Here is a 6,000-nt window from a genome sequence, read left to right as displayed (position 1 = left end):
CGTCAGGACCTTTGGGTGTCTGTCTCTATACCACTTTGGGTGTCTGTCTCTATACCACTTTGGGTGTCTGTCTCTGTACCTCTTGGGTGTCTTAGAACTACAGAGGGCGGCTCGAGCTCCTGGGCTGTCTGACACCCAGGACTGACGTCTGGGCTCCCAGGGTGTCTGACTCCCCTACCACTGAAGCGTCAGGACCTTTGGGTGTCTGTCTCTATACCCCTTGGGTGTCTTAGCGCTATAGCGGGCGGCTCGGGGGGCCGGGGTGTCAGACACCTACCGCTTAAGGCTCAGATTCTTTGGACGTCTGTCTATATACCCCTTGGGTGTCTTAGCACTACAGCGGCGGCTCGAGCTGAGGTCTGGGCACCCTGGGAGTCCGACCCCTCTATCGCTGAAGTGTTAGACTCTTTAGGTGTCTGTCTGTCTCCTCTCCCCTTGGGTACTTTAGTACTACAGCTGACGGCCCGCTCACCCTGCGTGTCTGACCCCTAGGCTCGTTCATCTTCTGACCACCTGCAGAGGTGTCTTGTTCCTTAAGTGTCCTGTCCTTACAGCTGTGGTCTCTGCTCCTGGGTGTCTGCCCCTTAAGGTTAAGGTCTCAGGGTTATTCGGTTCCTGGCCACTGCAGCAGAGGTCTATAGCGCCTTGGGTGTCTGTCTCCTTTGGGTGAGGTTTCAGGGGTATTCAGCGTCTCACACCTGCAGCAAAAGTCTCGAGAGCCTTGGGTGTCTGACCCCTACGGATGTGGCCACGCCCCCTCGGACGTATATATCCCAGCTGATGAGGACGCGCACAGAAGAGCCCGGGGTGTCTACGAAGGTCTGAGCAGCGCCTCCCCGCGGAGATGTCTGACCCGCGGCCCCGGACGAGTCTCAGGTGAGGGCTGCACTTTGATATGTCACCTGTCCTCTGAACCTGCGTCACCTTCGTCACTCGGTCTGTGAAGCGACCAGAGCCCACGGTACACTGCACGCACGCCACCTGTCCGTACCTAATGTATAAGTACATCTACTTGCGTCACTTTTAACAAAGAGTGACGCAAAAGTGGCGCAAGACGCTTGTAAATCTGCCCCATGGACTGAAATGTATCGGAGCCGGATGTGAGGTGTGTATGTCGATGTATGCTCATGGATGAAATGCTGTCAGTGATAAAAGGGGGGTCCGCTCCCATGCGCTGCATACGATGTGGTACATTAATTGTGAGGGAGGCGCGCTATGGCGGCATTACGGTAGTGCGCGCGGCACACAAGTGTCACTCCCGGAAAGAAATGAAACCACCATTTAATGTAGTGGAAACAACGGTTCAGTTCTACGGCCTACTTGGGGCAAACTTCCTTCACAGTACACCGGCCCACTGGAGTTATGCGGTTTAGCAGACACCGGCTTCTCTGTGCATGATTGCTATGACCGCGCCGCAGCTGCCGCATAACCTCGCGTCTGCAGCATTACTTGCAAATTTCAACAAAAAATAGCTCCAAGGGATCAAAAGCTCATGAAAAGCGCTACAAGCGGCGTGGCTCAGTATAGACTTTAGAAAGGTCAACTGTCTGCTTTCAGGTGCTGGTTTCTGTGTTCACATGTTATGGCGTGAGACCTGCCCAGCCTCTATTAATATGTGTTAAAATTAAACTGTAGAAAATTAAATAATAATGCTGTCAGAGGCCGTGCCATGTTATGCCGGCTGGTAACCCTTCCAGACCTTTCTGTCAGTAACACGCCGGAGCCTTCAGTTATTCAATGTCATCTACCCCTTCTTTTCAGTCTCACACTATGGGGCATATTTACAATTACTGGCGCATCCCTGCAAATTAGCAGGAATGCACCAGTAATTATGCGCCGCAGCTCCACCTCCCATGATGCGCCGCATTTACAATGCAATGCACCATGGGGCAAAAACGGCACAGATGCGTTGCGCATCTGTGCCGTAAAGGTGTTGCATTGCTGGAGTTGCGTCGCAAGCGCGACACAGCTCCAGCAATGCTCTGGGGGGCCCATTCTACAAATGCTGCGTCAAGCCTTATGCCTGCTTCAAGCAGGCGCAGGGTTTTGGTGCAGCATTGCCCTAAAAGTGACTGAGTGAAATCTTGTAGATTTCACTCAGCCACTTTTAGGAGGCGTTCCTGCGCAGGTCCCCCCCTACGACCCCCTGCACCGGAACGCCTCCTTAAGGCGCAGGGCTTTACAACGTGACGCATCTCCCAGATGCATCACGTTGTAAATAGCCCGCACCATGGCGCATCTTTTGCGCCGCCGCTGTGTCACAAAAGTGACGCAACGGCGTGCAAAAGAGGCGCAAGGGGCTTGTAAATCTGCCCCTATGTAACCTCTCCTGACGAGGACGACTCTAGTAGCCTCAGTTGCAGTCTCTGCACTATAGACACTGGGGCAGATTTACAAGCCCCTTGCAACACATTTACACCGCCGTTGCGCAGCAGCGGCGTAAACCATGTGCCACATTGCTCCTTATTTATAACGTGACGCATCTAGGGAGATGCGTCACGTTGTTAAGCCCTGCGCCACATGAAACCTGCGTTAGGTTTCATGTTGGTGTTCCGGCACAGGGTGAGCGTTCCGTCGCAGGAACACCTCGTAAAAGTGACGCTGTGAAATCTACAAGATTTCACGGAGTCACTTTTACGTCCATGCTGCGTCAAAACCCTGCGGCTGCTTGCAGCAGGCGTAAGGAGTGACGCAGCATGTTAGGCATGGGGCGCCCCTGAGCATTGCTGGAGGTGCGTCGCGTTTGTGACACGACTCCAGCAATGTGCCGCCCTTACGCCACAGGATGCGACACGAATCGCCCTATCCTTGCGCCATGGTGCGCCGCATTGTAAAAGCGACACATTTGTGGTGGTGCAGGGAGGGAATTGCGTGTCACATCCGTTCTGTCCTTTACGGGTTCCGGAGTGGCGTGCTACTCGCAAGAAAAGCGCTTCAACACCCATCAGGGGTAACAAGTTCTATATGAATGCAAACATTTATTCCCCTTTTATCCCTCCGCTATTCTTCTCACTCCAAGTAACTGACTAATATCCACCAATGAAATTACCTCATATTTCACCACATTAATTCACCACTAATGCTATGTAGGCTTCCTGAATAGCGTGTGTCAACAAGCGCTATATAGATACAAACCTTTGTCCTCCTCTCTCCTTCTGCTATCATTCCAAATCCAAATAACTGACTAACCTATCCACCACTTAAAATGTACTTGCATGTTTCACTATACTAATGCAACACTAATCCTCTATGGGTCCCGGAGTAGCGTGCTACCTGCCGAAAAAGCGCTTTGACGCCTCGTCAGGGGTAGTAAGCGCTATATAAATGCAATTACATTACAATACATTCTAGCAGTGTGCGCAGTCCAAGCAGAAGAACTGTACACAGACCCAGGGCCGGCTTTAGCGCTGGTGGCGCCCTGTGCGACAAAGTTTGTTGGCACCCCCTCATTGGCCACCTCTGCCACGGATTCCTTCACGAGCACCCTTCAACAGTGCCCCTCAAGTCTCCACAACCTCTTCACTCTCTCTCAGATTCATTTAGTTTTATAGCGCCGCTCATACCAGTGTGAGGTGTCAGAGCACTTGACATCACACACACGGCAGGAACACGACAGCAGGGCTTTTAAACCCATAATATACTTGCAAACATGGCGCCCCCACTCGGTGGCACCGGTGGCACCGCCCCAGAGCCGGCCACTTCGTTTCAGAGCAAGAACGGCCCGGCGGCTCATGTGTTTCGGGGTCGACAATAGCGGGGGCGGCTTTGTGTGTGTGTGTGTGTGGGGGGGGGGGGGGGGGGTTGAAGACCTGCCCGACTCGTCCTTGTGATGTAAGATTCAGCAGAACAACGGTGCATTTCAAGTCTTTTTGCAATTTTGTTCATTCTTTATTTCGGCATTTTCTCAAAGCGCTATAATTCATCTGGATCCCCGTAGATGCAGAGACGCGTTGTTCCATCTGCAGATGTTGAGCGGCCAGGGCTGGGGGTCGTCTCGTTTCTGAAGCCGCAGTGAGATGCAGAGGTCAGGGGAAGGGTCTCTGTCCGGCGGCCTCACCCTCGTCAGGTCTCACACACAAGGGTCTCACCTTTACTAGCAGCACTCGCGGGTGGCCTTTCGCCCCCAGGCGCTTTTAAAACCCTTGCTGATTTATTAACAATAACCAAACAGCACTGTACAGATTACACATCGGTCTGCAATTCTTCTCAGCTGCACGTACCTTATGATTGTTATTTTAAATTTGCAATGCTCGGAGTAACCAGTCGGTTGTTCTTTCTTCACTTGTTAACTTGGTAACAATGCTGCTCTACCAGTTCGACCGGACCTTGTTTATACCTGATTTTAGTATTTATTTGCACCATTCGTATGTTTTTTATCAAGTTATGCATTTTCGTTCATGGTCGTATAAAGATCTATTGGATTGAATCGAATTGACTCCCGTTCAGAGTGGATTCTAAAATGAAAGGCGGGGTCCTTTATCAATAAGAAAAAAATCACAAATATGAATGAAGCCAAGTGAAGTCACACACACATCTGCACACATCTGCAAACAGACTGATTTAAACCATGGATTGATCTGGGTGAAATGTGTGGCATGAATCAGATTCCAATTGTGCATTTTATCAGAATCAAGGGTACTTTTCTTGCAAACATCAGAAACATGACAGGGACACAGGGCAGGAAAGTGAGGAAAGCTGCCTGTGTTCACTTATTTACACAAGCTTGTGACTGTGATACAGGACATGTAAGTGTGAGCTGCTTATGTTCACCTGTGTACACACGCTTGTCACTGCGACACAAAACATGTAAGTGTGGGCTGCTTGTGTTTACCTATGTACATACATTCGTCACTGTGATACAGGACATGTAAGTGTGAGCTGCTTGTTTACACACACTTGTCACTGCGACACAGAACATGTAAATATGAGATGCTTGTGCTCACCTATGTACACACGCTTGTCACTGCGACACAGAACATGTAAGTGTGGGCTGCTTATCTTCACCTGTGTACACACGCTTGTCACTGCGACACAGAACATGTAAGTGTGGGCTGTTTGTGTTCACCTGTTTACACACGCTTGTCACTGCGACACAGAACATGTAAATATGAGATGCTTGTGTTCACCTATGTACACACGCTTGTCACTGCGATACAGAACATGTAAATATGAGATGCTTGTGTTCACCCATGTACACACGCTTGTCACTGCAATACAGAACATGTAAATATGAGATGCTTGTGTTCATCTATGTACACACGCTTGTCACTGCGACACAGAACATGTAAGTGTGGGCTGTTTGTGTTCACCTGTGTACACACGCTTGTCACTGCGACACTGAACATGTAAGTGTGGGCTGCTTGTGTTCACCTGTGTACACACGCTAGTCACTGCGACACAGAACATGTAAGTGTGGGCTGCTTATGTTCACCTGTGTACACACGCTAGTCACTGCGACACCGAACATGTAAGTGTGGGCTGCTTGTGTTTACCTATGTACATACACTCCTCACTGTGATACAGGACATGTAAGTGTGAGCTGCTTGTGTTCACCTGTTTACACACACTTGTCACTGCGACACAGAACATGTAAATATGGGATGCTTGTGTTCACTTATGTACACACGCTTGTCACTCCGATACAAGACATGTAATTGTGAGCTGCTTGTGTTTACCTGTGTACACACGCTTGTCACTGCGACACAGAACATGTAAGTGTGGGCTGCTTGTGTTCACCTGTGTACACACGCTAGACACTGCGACACAGAACATGTAAGTGTGGGCTGCTTGTGCTCACCTATGTACATACACTCGTCACTGTGATACAGGACATGTAAGTGTGGGCTGCTTGTGCTCACCTATGTACATACACTCGTCACTGTGATACAGGACATGTAAGTGTGGGCTGCTTGTGCTCACCTATGTACATACACTCGTCACTGTGACACAGAACATGTAAGTGTGAGCTGCTTGTGCTCACCTGTGTACATACGCATGTCA

At 50.1% G+C, this 6,000-nt stretch overlaps 1 protein-coding gene across 1 annotated transcript in view; it reads left to right on the top strand.

The window, feature by feature from the left end:
• Window positions 1-638: 638 nt before the first annotated feature.
• Window positions 639-6,000, top strand: part of LOC147678676 (cysteinyl leukotriene receptor 2-like) — a 262,059-nt gene continuing 256,697 nt past the window's right edge. Inside the window, exon 1 of the mRNA XM_086946621.1 lies at window positions 639-876. The gene's annotated coding sequence lies outside the window, so the exon portion shown is untranslated. The remainder of the gene's footprint in view (window positions 877-6,000) is intronic.

The sequence above is a fragment of the Lissotriton vulgaris genome, chromosome 12 (genome assembly GCF_964263255.1).
Source record: "Lissotriton vulgaris chromosome 12, aLisVul1.2, whole genome shotgun sequence".
In the NCBI taxonomy this organism is placed as follows: domain Eukaryota; kingdom Metazoa; phylum Chordata; class Amphibia; order Caudata; family Salamandridae; genus Lissotriton; species Lissotriton vulgaris.
The sequence above is the reverse complement of the archived record's forward strand: the minus strand, read 5'-3'. Positions and strand labels throughout refer to the sequence as shown.